This window comes from Callorhinus ursinus, unplaced genomic scaffold (assembly GCF_003265705.2).
Source record: "Callorhinus ursinus isolate GAN/ISIS: 27379988/994484 unplaced genomic scaffold, GSC_fseal_2.0 scaffold2, whole genome shotgun sequence".
NCBI classification, from domain to species: domain Eukaryota; kingdom Metazoa; phylum Chordata; class Mammalia; order Carnivora; family Otariidae; genus Callorhinus; species Callorhinus ursinus.
The window spans coordinates 46,498,046-46,513,602 of NW_027397064.1; the positions used below are offsets into that span (position 1 = coordinate 46,498,046).

The following is a 15,557-nucleotide window of genomic DNA, read 5'->3' on the forward strand; positions in this document are numbered from 1 at the left end:
AATTATATATTAACATTTCTAATTCTTCTAAATAGAATAGAGGCTAATGTCTTCTACTTCTTATGAGATCATGACAAATTGGGTGAAATAAAACAATTAAGTGAATGCATAATATTGAACACTGAACATTGCATGCATAAATGTTTTTGATAGATTCACTAACTCACAAATGAAATGATTATAAAGAGTATCTGTGGACCCAATTTTGCATGTATTTAACTGAAGACAAGCTTCGATAAAAGTGAACATCCTAATAAATTCACTACTTCTAGAACAACTAAATCTTTTGTCTTTGGTACATTCTATTGACAAAATGGTTTATTCATCCAAGATCACTCTTCTAGTGAAAACATGATGGAAAAAATAAATGATCAGGGAGGAGATAATTAAATCAGCGAGGATTATTATCAAATGAACCATGAAAATCGTTGTCCCTCACTCATTCAACTGGAAATGCTCCCTTTTCACTTTGTTAAATGCTCACGGCTCTCTGTTCGCAAAGGTTTTCCAGGTTGGTTCACAGTATCTGCAACTATGCTGACTTGATTTATGGGAGGCAACATAATACTGTGACTAATTTTGGAGGTTCTGAAGGTAATTTTTTTGGATTGGAAGCTTGGCTGGCTCTACCATCTCCTAAATGGGCGATCTGTGGAAAGTTTCTTAACCTTTTTAAAACTTCAATTCTCTCATTTTAAAACCTAAATGTAAATAACGCATTTACTACCTCAATTATTTTTACAATTATATTGATGTGTTTAGCACAGAGTCTGGCTACTAGTAAATGCTTGTTAAGAGTTGTCACTTTTCTTGTTTACTTTGTAAGCTTTGTTTTGTAGACCTTATTAATTTGCCCTACTAAAAGCAAAGCTGACCACAACAAAATGATTACAATAAATTCCCTTACAGGAGATATGCAGGAGATATGTATATGTATCTACTTGCATGTAGGAATCAAACTTTGCAATTGATAAAATTCATTGAATGTCAGATTTTAATATCTGAGAAATGTGATACAATTTTTGAGATGCTTGTCTGTAATTATTTCCCAATCCTGAAATTTACCTTTTAATTTTTTTTCCCTTAAAGTGAGTTGAAGAGAAAATGGAAGAAAATGTTATTGGGAATGGTGAATGCAGACAACTCTTGCAAGAAGTTTTGTTGTAAAGAGCAGAACAAGGGAGCTATTTGAAAGGTGGTGGGATTAAGAAAGTAAGAATATATTGAGCAACTCCAGTCATTAGAGTAAGGGCTATTATTAAGTGAAGAGCCAAGAAGAATCCAAAACTCCATCTCTACCAAAGTTTAAACCAAAAGCTTATCCTGTTCTGTGGGTGGGGCAGAGAGGGACAGGTTGGGGATTACAAATACTAGTTCCAGCAGTAAAGATTTTAAATCTTTAAAAGCAAGGATCCTTAGAGCATTCCTACTTAAAATCCAGTTTGGATTTTGGTTTTGAGTAAAATCTTGCCCTCTATGACAATTTGTGGCTCTGCTTTTAAGGCATGCTCTTGCTTCTGGTTCTAGTTAAAAAGCAAAAATCTGATTATGGGAACTCAGGTGACCACATAATCCAAGTTTTCATTTTAAGCTAGGGCTTTCTTATCATCAAACCACAAAGTAGGACACACAGATTACATCATCACAAAGGATCAGGCCAAAGGAAGGTGCACAAACCATCGGGCTTAACTATCGGCATGTTTACATCTGCTAAGATGCTACTGCTTTTCCAGCATTTGATGTGTAGTCACATGGGGTGTTCCCTCTATGAATAGCTATTCGAGGAGGAAGAAAAAAGATTCAAGCCTGATTTACAGAAAATTCTGTAAATATGCTGGCATACTCCAGATGTGAAGAGGTATAGCTATGTGGCAGCATTAGGGCTACACTCATGAGTGGCTCTGAGAGATGATAAAAGAGAATAATTATTAATGCCACCAATTATTAGAGTCTCTTGACAAATATATAAAAACAAAGACAGTGATATCTGACTAGATTTCCTTCCAAAGTGTGAAATAAAAATATATTTATATATTTAAAATAAATTTTACTTTTCTTTCTTTTGCTTTTATACACAGAATTATATAAAATATTTTTGGGGTGTATAAATTGCCAGTTTTGGCTTTCAATTGTGCACCCAATTCCAATAAGGGGGGGTTGGGGAAAGGGGGGATTCTTCACACATCCAACAAGTAACTCTCCAACCCTAGCTGGGTGTCCTATAATTTTAACACTATATACAGAGAAATAGCATCAGATTCCACAGGTTAAGTGCTCAATACCACATGACTGCCCTCCCCCACCCCCAAGTCCCCTCAGACGCTAGTCAACCGTTCAAGTTGTCACCTGGGCTCCTGACCAACTGGCTATATATTGAAGGCTTAATGCCCTCTTCCTTGGATTCAATTAATTTGCTATATGAGCTCATGGAATTCAGAGAAACATTTTACCTACTAGATTACTGGTTTATTATAAAATGTGTCACACAGGAGCAGCCAGTTAAAAGAGATGCATCAGAGGAGGTATGGGGGAAAGGGGCAGAGCTCCCATTCCTTCCCCAGGTGCACCACTTTCCAAATTTCCGCATGTTTGCAAATCTGGAAGCTCACTGAACCCTGTCCTTTTCGTTTTTTGTTGGTGGTGGTAGTTTTTTTTTTTTTTTACTTCATTACATAGATGTGATTGATTCAATCATTGGCCATTGCTGATTGATTGACTCAACATCCCTTTCCCTCCAGAGGTGTGGAACCGAAAGTTCTAAACTTCTAATCCCTGCTTTGGTTCTCCTGGCAGGTAGCCTCCAATCTGAAAAGTATCCATTAACATAACAAAAGACACCTTTATCTTTCCCAGAAATTTCAGAAATTCCAAGGATGTTAGGAGCTCTGTGTTGGAAAAGGGACAAGGACCAAATATATATTTCTTATTATAAGTCACAATATCACATGACTATGGTTTGCAGATAATCCAGATGAAATCATCCCAGAATGGGAAAAGGATTTTACTTTAGCTAAAAATCCAAGACTTGTTTTTAGACGCAGTAACTGAGGAGATTTTGAATTGATTTCTTTGGGAAACATACTTTCTGTTAGATAATGAAGGTTACACATAAGATTTCGGGGGAAAAGAGTTGAAAAGATGGGAGGCAGAACCTCCTGCATTTTCTGTCGAAAATGAAAATTCCAGGTACTTCTTTTTCAGTCAAGCTTGTCTGTCATGCATGAGAACATGACCAAATGAAGACTCACTAATCAAAAGTACTAACTGTAGGTTTTGAATAAGGAGCCACAAAGGCAAAGAAGTAAAGACAGCAGATTAATTCCCCAGATTGCAGAGTCAGAAGTGTTAGGCCTTGGGCACTTTTGGCTGGGTAGGGCTGACCGCAGGGCTGCAAATTCGAGCTATCCAGATTTAATGTAGACAGCAACAGAATCCTTAATATGGGTGTGGGCATCTCCTTTATCCCATCCATTTCCAGGCCTTGTTCTTTTGAGTTTGAAGTAAATTCTGTGAACTCTCCCATTATTGTTTAATATGTTTTTTATATGTAATTCATCCATTGTTAATTTCTGATCCTTGCAAAAACAACAAAAGAATCCATGCAAAAAACAACTCTGATACATAATTAGTTCCTTTTGTTTTTAATGATCAGCATTGCCAAAGATTTATTAGAATTTAAAAGGAAAAAACTGTTTTAGTAAGGAATTTATTTTTCATTTTTTAAATTATTCTGTTTTATATTTATTATTTTATTTCTCCCTATTTATTTGGATTTACAATTTTAATCCTTTCTAGTTTTTCTTATATGAACTATTACTGCCTTTATTTTCATACTTTTCTGATTAAAATATTAAAATCAATTTGTATTTGTCTCTCTGTCTCCCTCTCAGCATCCTTCAGTGGTCACTTTGGATTTAGCCTATAAATTTGGAATTTATTGCTTTTAATATATTTTGCTTTAAAGCCATGAGTTATTTAAAAATATGATTAACGTATTTATACATTAACATATTTTATGATCTATTATGTTTCTGTTTATAAGCTTAATTTCTTTGTTATCATTGGTTACAATGATTCTGTGAGACTTATTGAGACTTTGTTTTTTATACAATGTTTTTATTTATTTTTTTAAAGATTTTACTTATTTATTTATTTGAGAGAGAGAGAGAGCATGAATGGGGTGAGGGGCAGAGGAAGAGAATCTCAAGCAGACTATTCACTGAGCTCAGAGCCAGAGGGGTCTCAATCTCATAACCCATGAGATCATGACCTGAGCCAAAACCAAGAGTCGCTCAACTGACTGAGCCACGTAATGTTTTTTTTTTAATGTCAATGTTTATATGCTATGTGTCTAAGGCAATTGTATATAGTATGTCTCTGTTAGGAGAACTGTTCTTCATTAATTTATTTTCTAATCAAACTTTTGATGCCTTGATTATTCTAATCAGGTACATCTATTAGTTCTCAAGATACAAAACTGTAATTTTAGAATGATTTCTTTCTTTCTGTATTTCTGGCAAATTTTGACATATAGATATTAAGACTATATCAGAAATGCAATATATTCTTAGTAAATTATTCTTTTAGCTATTTGCTCTTAATCTTTTATGGTTATTCTTAGTCTTAAATTATATTTAATCTGATATGAAATTGTCCAGTTGGGGTATCTGCTCCATATTTGCCTTCTGCTTATTTATTTCCCTTTAAGCTTAAATTTTCTGTTTTCTTTTGTCTTGATATGTTACTTTAAGACAACACGTTGCTGAACATTTTTTAAAACTCAATCTGAGGGGCACCTGGGTGACTCGGTTAAGCATCTGCCTTTGGCTCAAGTCATGATCCCAGGGTCCTAGGATTGAGCCCCGCTCAAACTAAGCTCCGTGTCCAGTCCTTCCCCCCTGCTCATGCTCTCTGTCTCAAATAAATAAATAAAATCTTTTTTAAAAATCCCAATCTGAAATTTGTCTTAAATTTGAATATGCATTTTGTCAATTTAGAAAAAAAGCAAATTTAAATAAAGTCTTTTTTGGTCTTGTTCTCCATATAATGGTTTCCTCCTAGATTAATTTTACTTCAACTAAAGTAGTTCTCAATTTTTTCAGAGCATGTTTCTAGTGATGTTGTATTTGAATCTTGTGCACATGAAAAATATGCATATATTCAGTTAAAAATAAGATTTATTATGGAAACTTATGTTCAAAGTTGTTTTTTTCCCCAATTTTTGGCTTATTTAATAATTATCTTCTTTCATCCAGTATTTTAGATAGATGATTGATGAAGTATAATTCTTGATTTTTATAGGATACACATTTTGTCTCTAAAACAGTTATTTTCAAGTTTGAATTTTTAGAATCATCAGGAAGGGATTTTAAATATGTTTAGGCTTAACCCTCAAAGAATCTTATGTATCTGATTTTCAGTGCATCTTCTGAAGCAGTGTATCTAAAATTCCCTAGGCTGGGCGCCTGGGTGGCTCAGTTGGTTAAGCGACTGCCTTCGGCTCGGGTCGTGATACTGGAGTCCTGGGATCGAGTCCCGCATCGAGCTCCCTGCTCGGCGGGGAGTCTGCTTCTCCCTCTGACCCTCTTCCCTCTCGTGCTCTCTCTCTCTCTCAAATAAATAAAATCTTTGAAAAAAAAATAAAAAAAATAAAAAAAAATAAAAAAAATAAAAAAAAATAAAATTCCCTAGGGTATTCTGATATAAAGCTCTACATGTAAAACAATGCATGGAAGCTATTAGCATTTTTTCCTGCCTCTTAAACTAGTATTTCTTTTTTCTCCTGTTGAGACCTTTTTATACTCTTTTGTGTGAGGTCTTTGCACTTTCCTCGGACCTATGAAGAATTTCTGCAAATATCACTTTGCCTTCATTTACTCTTTTTTCTTCTTTTAGTCTAAAACTCACAATAGTTAGAAACTGTCACACTCAGTTTCCTCAAAGACAGAAGCTATAATGCTTCACAAGCCTCCCTCTTAACTTTGAGAACTGTTTCTTAATATTAGACTTACTTGCTATTGGGAGAACCTGAAATTCTCAAACTAAGCACGTTCTAGCGCCTTTATGTTCAATTTTTTTCCTTTAGGTTATCATTCTTCTCTCATTTTAATCTAAGCAGCAAGAAGAAGCCGGTGTGCACCTACCACACTGCCTGGAAATCTCCCTAACTTGATCAACCTGTGCATTAATTATATCTTCTACTTTTTATGTTGATTTCAACAACAGTATTGCTGCCTCTACATCACAAGAATCCTGTTGACTCTAAAATTTTCTGCCAAAATTGTCTTCCCTTTCTTTTAGCTCTATCAATACTTCAATTTCATTAGGCTTCTGCCAGCATTATCCTCTAAACTCTGGTGAACACTCCCCTCAGGGTCTTTCCAGCTCCTCTTCTAGCTACGGACTGGTCCTAAAGCCACTTCCACATTTCTAATTTCAGTTTTACTTTTTTTAAGTGGAACCATGTTGTTTTTGATACCACAATCTGTGTTAGTTATGAATTGTTCTCTAATACATTATTCCAAACAGTAATTGGCTTAGATGGATGGTCTGGCCCATGACTTTTTATGACTGCAGTCAAGGTATTGGCTCAGGCTGCCATCATCTGAAGATTGACTGAGACTGGAGAATCTGCCTTCAAGGTGACGGGTTCGCTCATATGACTGTTGAGTTGCTACAGGTTCCTGGCATGAGGACTCAGTTCCCCCTCCTGATCCTCCCATGGAATGTTTAAATGTATTCAATGTGTTCATGATCTAAAAGTCGCTTTTCCCCAGAGTGAGTAATCCAAGAGACAAAGGCAGAAGCTATAATGCTTCACAAGCCACACCTTACCCCTTCTGCCGTATCCCTACCACTTACTGGTTCCTGCTGGCTGGCAGAATGCTGCTCTTCATTGCAGAGGCAGCCACCCTGGTCATCACGGCAAACTGCACAGGCTGGACCTATCAGTTTGTTGTGTGCTGGTCTCAGGATGTGCACCTCTCTGGCAGATCTGGCTGCCCCCAGCAGATGCCCTGGAAGACTCTCTTGGTGCTGGGCTGCTCTTCTCTGTCCTGGAGCTGGGTTTTGCTTCCTTGGCCACTTTCCTGGGTTTTCAGGCCACCTTTGGCTATACATGGCCAGTGCATGGGTCAGTGAGGTCTCTGTGGGACAGGGCAGGAGCATCCTCACCCTGTCCCCAGGGCCTGGATGGATACCTGGACCCAGCTAAAGAGGTGCCCATGGCTACAGCAGTCCCCTGTGAAAGCCCACCACAGCAATGGCACAGTCCCCAGCTGCTGCCTGAGCCTTTACAGCACCTGCTGTTCCTGGGAGCTGAGCTCAATGTAGCCTCTGTCGACTCTTCTCCAGCAAATGGTCTCTCTGAGGCTCTGCTGTCTCCCCACTCCTGTCTCTGTGGAGTTGGCCCTCTCAGCTTCATAGGTCATTCTCTCCGTTACACAAACACACACACACACACACATACACACACGCACATGTGCACCAGCATGGAGACAGACCTACCCTTGGTGCCTTGGAAACATCCTCCAACATTGATTGCTGCTTTGTTATCAGTAGAAGGTTGCCGTTCAAAGCTGTGGTCACATCTGTCTGGATGTAGTGACTATAGTTGCATATCCGGTCTGTGTGGATGTCTGGGGATCCTGGGCATATCATGTCCACATGTTTAGATAAACAAGCAGGCAGGATTATCTGCCCATTCCTCACTTACCGACCTGATTTTCTTTCTCAAGATCCTGCTGCTAAATGAAAAGCCACTAAATAAAAATATTTTCATGAAAAAAAAGCCTTGATTTGATATGGAGGGGAACTGTGTAAGAAAGTGAATATAAAAAGGTGAGGATCATTTGGGACTGTTTTGGAAGCTAATTATCACATTTATAAAACATAGCAATCTTTCTCACATGATGGTTATGAATACTACAGCAAATGGAAACATGGATATGAGTCAGCTTTCTTTATTAATTTAAAGAGTAAAATTAAATTCACCTGAACAAATAACTTGAGAGCTTCATGTCTCCCCATGGTAACATTTGTTGCATTCTTATGATACACCAAGTATAAGGTTAATTCCTTTATATGCAATTTTATTTTCATAACAAACTAATTAAATGCTGGCATGCCTACAAAGATATATTTGTTTGCAAAAAATAAAAATTAGTTTATTATTTAACATTTGTGGATGTATTCTGACACCAATTCTTTGGCAGCAACTGGACGTCCTGCAATCCAATTCAATTGTGACACTAAATACCTAGAGTTAGTGTCAGATCCTGCAAGTTAAAGGCTGAGGTCTCTAACAAGACTGCTCTTACTCCAGACTCCAGCCACAGCTGGGTTTCCCAGGTTACTTCCACTTTTCTCCAATTGGGCTGCAAATTCTAGGATTCTTATGACGCCCCCACCCCTTCAACTTATATAATTTGCTAGCAAAATTATAGGACTCATAGGACTCACTGAACTCATAGGACTCACTGAAAGTGCTATACTTAATTATTCTTACGATTGTATTATAATGATTACAACTCAGGAACAGCCACATGGAAGAGATCAATAAGGCAAGGTCTCATGGGAGGAGGGGGGTGCAGAGCTTCCATCTTCTCTGCTTATAGAATCCAGGCATGCCATCCTCCCAGGACATCAATGTGTTCAGCAACCCAGAACCTCCACTGAGCTTCAGTGTAGAAAGATTTTATTTGGGTTTCATTAAGTAGGAATGATTGATGAAATCATTAACCACATGACTGAACTTAATCTTCAGTTCCACTACCCTCCTCAGTTTGAGGGATGGGGCTGAAATTGCCAACCCTCTAATCAAGTGCTTGGTATCTCTGGCATGTCCAGCCTTCTTTATTATAAGAAATAATATAATAACCCAAGACATTTCAGGTTTCCTTTATACTCCACTTTTGAATAGTATGTGTATGAAAATATCAAATAATTACAATTACTCAACCACTGTAATGCTATTATATCTTTGTTTAGTGTTCTGAATACAGAACAAAAAAGATATTATATGACTAAGCATTCATTTCCTTCATAATCCTCCACTTTAAAGAAAATTGATTGTATAAATATATATGAAACTTGTTTATTTTACTTTCCCTATACACACCCACACACATTTGAGTAAACTGCCCCTTTTACAGAGAGCAGCTGATGTAATTCGTTTTTTAAAATGGCCTGGGTTGATGGGAATGTTGTGGTATTTAAGAGATTAGTAAGTTATACTCTATGAAGAAAGGAGCATATCTAAGAAAATATCTTAACTTTTTATCAAAAGGAAATTTCTCTAGCACATCCTATTGATAAAAATGTTAAATGGTAACCTGAGTCCTTTATATTTATTGATGTTGGAAATTCTTTGCCTAAGGCAGGATTTAAAAATAACTCAAAAGCTATTTTAATGTAGTCAAAGGTTTTTATTTTTAAAAAGTCATTTCTTGCCTTCCTCTGGACTTCAATTCACAATGATCTTCTTTTAACCTGGAGTCAGTCCTGCATAATGCAGAAATTGAATATGCCCTTTAAAGACACTCTGAACCTGAGGTTCTTTGATTTTAAAATATAAATGTAGTGTTATTTAGTGTCAGAGCTGCTTGTTTTCTTCTACTCACCCTGTCTTACGAAGGATACCCATTTAATCCTTACACAAAACACAGCTCCACAAAACTCTGGCTCAAATTCTAGCTCTTGGAAAAGAGACTTACTACTTCGCTGACTCTGAATCACCTCAGCTTCGCTGTTCATCTCATCTGGCTCTTGTGTTTTAAACTCTGAGTCAGGGTTTGTGACACTTGTAGTCTCCTGTCTGAATTTCTAGACCACCAACTGCATCGCCTAGATTCTATGTCTTCTAATTCCTCATGCATGCTAAAATCACCCACCAACTCAGACTACAATGAAATCACTATTTCATTAGGACATTTATTTTGCCTTCATTTAGGAACTCACAGTCACACTAACAGTTCACCTGTCAAATTTGCCTCTTTTTTTTTTCTTTTTCAAGTTAGTATTTAAATTCCATTTAGTTAACATACAGTGTAAGATTGGTTTCAGGAGTAGAATTTAGTGACTCATCACTTCCATACAACACCCGGTGTTCATCACAAGTGTCCTCCTTAATCCCCATCCCCCATTTAGCCCACCCCCCACCAACCTCCCCTCCAGCAACCTTCAGTTTGTTCTCTCTAGTTAGAGTCTGTTTTATGGTTTGCCTCTCTCTCTCTCTCTCTTTCCCCTATGTTCATCTGTTTTGTTTCTTAAATTCCACGTATGAGTGAAATCATATGATGTTTGTCTTTCTCTGAGTTATTTCACTTAGTGTAATACGCTCTAGCTCCATCCACAGTGTTGTAAATGGCAAGATTTCTTTCTTTTTTATAAATTTAATTCTTTCTTCATTTTAATTCCTTCCTGTCTTCCTCTTCTGCCCGTGACCCGTGACTAGATTGAACTTGGGTTTTACTTTGATCTTGGTTTATGATACTCATGTTCTACCTGTTCTTTTCCTTCAGTCTCATCTACTGTTTCACTTTGCTAATTAATATGTTATCAGTATGTTTTATGTCATTTTTGTAAAGCTGACCTGATTCTTACAAATGTAAAGTGACATAAATATTCTCATCTTTTAATACATAATGCACGTATTCCTTACCCCTATGTTTTCCTTCCAGGTGGAGAGTGCTCCATTCATGGCATCTATTTCAGAGAAGGAACGGCTTTTCTGATTAGTGAATTCGGGAGAATTCAGCATGCATCAATCATATTCTTTTTCCTGTTCCACTCCTTATTTGGAAGGAGGGGTATCTAACTTTCTCCAGCAAAGACTTTCTTTAGGCTACTGTAATTCTTTTGGGGAAGGTAGGGCCGTTTCCATTGTCTACACTTGGTGGTGACTAGCTATTTGATGAGATATTCACATGCTTCCCATTCAGTTGTTATATAAATCCCAGTCTTCTGTTTGCTTCATGTAAAGGTTTCTCATCTCACCAACAAAATAAGTTCTTTAAAGCAGTGGCCATGTTTTTTCTTCCCCCTCTATGCCCTCAGTATACTTGCACAGAAAATCTTTCATAAATAAAAACACTCTGATAAACATCTTGTGAAAGGGTTATATCTTCTTCAATTTGTAAATAAGGTTCTAAGAGTGTATGTGGTTAAGTGAATTACCTGAGATACCATACCAGATATGAAGCCTCCAGAGCCTACTGTATCCCATCATGGCAAGGAATCTTTCTGCTAACCTGGGTCTATGTCAGCTTCCTGCACTTATTAGTCAAGTCACTCTGGGCAAGAGTTGAATCTACTTGCTATTTTTTCCTCTTCTGTAAATAACGGACAAAACCTGCCCTGTAGAAGTTTTAAAGTTGCATATAATTAAGAAAATACATATATGCACGTTGTACATGTGATCAATGACATTTGAAAGACCAACCAGAATCCTTTAAAAATGTACCTACATTTGAGAAATTGTCTTGGAGTGAATAATGTTAGTTCTTTAACAGGATAAAGTTTAAAGTCATGAGTGAGTTTGCCATGAAAAACACTTACTAAACCAGAAGTTCCTAACTTATGGGTCCACTGATGCAATTCAGCAGGGTCCATAAAATGGGATGGGGATAATATGATATCTTTAGTGTTTCTTAATGTGGAACTTAAATTTAGCATTTCCTTCAGTTATGAAAGTAGGCAGCAAACCACAGTAGTATCAACAGTAACTGTAATTTTTTCCCATATAGTCAGTGACATTTTCATATTTTTTACTGTAACTCTTTAAATTTTTTGAAAGTTTGACAATTTGTCTTAGTACTTACCTTTTATTTTTTTCATTTTCATTTTTATTTTTTTAGAGAGAAAGAGAGCAAGCAGGGAGAGGCAGAGGGAAAGAGAGAATCTTAAACAGTCTCCATGCCCAGTATGCAGAGCCCATCATGAGGCTTGATCTCATGACCCTGAGATCATGACCTGAGCCAAAATCAAGAGTTAGATGCTTAACAGACTGAGCCCCCCAAGGTCTCTTCTGATTTTTTTTAAACCTTGGTTTCCATCAGAAAATGGCACCCAAGACAAGGGCTTGCTGTGCAGTTTTGTTTTGGGAAGCGATCTCAGAGAACAAGGTGAGGGGCTGGAGAGAGAGAAATGAGAAATGAAGGGAAGAGTGCACAGCTGTGGGCAGTGATGCCCAATTCCATTGGCATGTTCTGACATAGAGTTAGTAGCACTCAGCCCGTTGGTCAAGGAGCTGATTCCTGGTGTGTTAACCATTACCCCCTGAACACCTCCAGGTTTTCTTGGAGAGGGTCCTGTAACTTTGTCAGGAGTCCCAATCTATTGAGAGTTTAGCTAAACTACTCCATAACATTGCTGTTTAGCGTCCATTTTATGTGGCCAAGAGGCCTCAGGGATTTTGAATTGACACTAGCCTCTCCCATATGCCCCTGATAACATGTCCTAGATAACAGGTGGCAGAGTCACAAGTAATTATAAGTTCCTGATGTGACTTCCCCAGCACACTTGGTAATAATAGTCTCTCTTGCCTCCCAACTCCCTCCCCTTGTGTGCCCCTTCGATAGGACCCCCACTGAGCTTAACAAAACCACCCTTTTTGGTTTGAATTACCAACCTTCCCTTAGCCTGGGAACCCCAGAGCACTCAACCCTACTAAAGGCATGTGCCCCAGGTCCTGCTGCTACCTGTCTGCACCCTGCCTTGACCTCTCTTTGCAGCTCCTTGAGGCACGACGTGTACCTCCTTCAGGACCTGTGAGTAATAAGCTTCTCTACTTCACTCCCTTGCAGTCTGTTGTTGAACCTTGACTCACTATCAACACCCTAAGGCTATACTTAACAAATGTTAGTTTAACAAAAGTCACAATACAGCCATAGACCCCAGAGAAACAGAAAGAAAAAATAGTTACAAAGCTGAGGAAAGGCCCCATCTGGGTACAGCTGCATGAAATGACCACTATTGTCCCCACAATGGCTAGAGTAAAATACAGGCTCAGAGGTTGTCAGACAGGGCAAAAGAGATGGCTCACGTAACTTTAGGCTTAGGATTTTATATAATACATCTACTTCCTTCTTTTTTACTTATAGGATCAGATTCTTATTTTAAGAACAAGATTCCTAATTTTTGTCACTGGTATTATCTTTCTCAGAATTTACTTTCATATTCTGGAATAAGCTTGGCTTTCTTCTACTTGTTTTGTCAGCCCCGAGTCACAGTTATTATAGATAAGACATGCGTTAAGCATTCTTATTTTTTTCCTACATATTTTCCTTGTCCTCTCCCACCACTTCTTTTAGATGTATTATTTCTACATCGTCATTGTGTGTGATGTATGTATTCCATTCTTTCATCCTTATCCCATCATGGTTTTAGAACCAAGAATCCTTAATTAAATATATTATATGTTCAGTGCCATTTCTTTTGCTAAATTTCCACAATTTCACTTGAATGGTTGGAGGTATTCCCTTGTCTTTCCTTAGAAGGGCTCATGTTAACAATGTCCCTTGTGTTATTGCATGTTCACGTGATTTGTCTGTCATTATTGCATGTAAATGACAAACTGCCTGGATATAAATTTCTTCATTCTCGTGAGAATGTTGTAGATGTCACTCCACTAATTTTGGTCATTAAATGTTATTGGATCCTCTTTTGCTTCATAACAAATCACTGCAAAATCTCAGGGGCATGCCACATTTAAATTATCATTTTTTAAGCTTTTGTTGATCAGCTGATAGTCCACCGATCTACTCTGAGCTCAGCCAGGCAGCTCTGATGATTTTCATTGAAGTAATCTTCATACCTAAGGGCTGGTTCAGGTCACCTGATCTAGGTTGGGCTTGGATGGGGTAACTCTATTCCACATGTCTCCATCTTCCCAGGAGTGTCCTTCCATCCCAGGGGAGACTAGGCTTTAGCCAAGCCTGTCCTTCTCATGGTGACAGTGCAAGTGCACGAACAAGTAAGTGCCATCATAAGAACACTTTCAAAACTTTTAATCACATCACGCCAGTAACATTTCTTTGGCAAAAGTAAGACATGTGGCTTACCCAAATTCAACTGTTGAGGAAATATATTCTACTGTTTTATCTTTAGAAATTTACAAAATAATATGACAAGGAATCTGGATACAGGGATAGACGAAGAATTGGACCAATACTGAACTCTACCTCAATGCAGTAAATAAATTCTACTATAGCATGACTTAATTTTTCTAATGAAGTAGTTTGATCATATATTTGGCTGCCCAAAGTATTATTATCATTTTTTTGTCTTTAAAATCCAAAGTTATACCAAAATATGTCAGCAGTTTTTCCTGGAGTACTATCTTTTCATGCGAAATTCATCTCATTTGATTTCAGGAAAATATTCTTGAATTTGTCAAAGTAAAAATTACATTGGACAAAGTTAAACAGCAAGAGGGACTTTCTTCAAGGCTACTGCCATAGGGAAGAAAGACCAGAACTCAATCTGAGCTCCACTCAGCTGAAAGTAAGCACTGGAGAGTTATTTAAGAGCTGGCATGGGGTGGAAGGATGGAAGAACCCCTGTATTAGTTGGCTTTACTCAAACGAAAAGTAAACTTTCTCCAATCTTCCTGACAGCAGGTAGTTTTACAGCTTGGAGCAAGGTGCTTGAGGAACTTAAGCTCCTCACCTCCCAACAAAACTGGGAAATAGGGTGCTATCTTCCTTGATGATTACATTTTAAAAGGGTGACTCTCAGGTCATTGAGAAAAGCATTCCTGGCTTATAAAACCATCAAGAAGATGTTTTAAAGATTTACATTTCAAAAGGGCAGAGAAAGAATTTACAATTATACGTTTTCTAAAGTAAATGCTCTAGGTCAGGGGCCTAGGGTCAGGAAGAAGCCTGTTTCAAGTTTAGTCAAACTGAGGAAACGTTAAGGCCTTTTTGCTCAAATTGCATTTTTAAATATTTGTTCTGTTCTAGTTATTTTAATTCTCTCTGGCTTAGATCTCCTTCTTCCTGTATGCTGAGTCATTGAGTTCATTGGGGTTTAAAGGAATAGCTTTGCCTGAATTTATAAAAAGAGGTTCCATGGTTGTAAAACATATTTTTCAACCATGAAGGAAAGTTAATCAGAGTTTTTTCTCATTTACTTTTATAATACAATACTGTGATAACTTTAAGAGAAAGGCAGATATTTTTAAAGTAGCATTTTGAATCAAGACTAGCTGCATAAGAATAGAGCCCTATAATTGGATTTTGGGTAAATATTTTTCAATCCGATTGTGTACATCTTGCAGCATGAAGGGAGCTCTAAAGAGAGTGACAAGGGTCCAGGTTCTAAAAATACTCTTGACGTAAGCCATCAAGAGTGATGTTTGTAGTGGGATGTACTAATTTTACCCCATATTGTGACTGCTAATTCAAACAGTAAGTTATCACTGAAGCACTATCCATCATCTAAATTGTAAAGTAACACACATGAAAATATTTCAGGCTGGAAGCCAAACTTTCTGTGTATTAGTACATCTTATGTGTAAGAATAAGATGTGTGGGTATGCATGTGTATTAATTTTC

General features: G+C 37.4%; 1 long non-coding RNA gene across 2 annotated transcripts in view; it reads left to right on the forward strand.

Annotated features, from left to right (window-relative positions):
• The window catches only part of LOC141370714 (uncharacterized), a 416,025-nt gene that overhangs the window by 384,424 nt on the left and 16,044 nt on the right, over positions 1-15,557 (forward strand). The gene's annotated exons all lie outside the window — the stretch shown is intronic.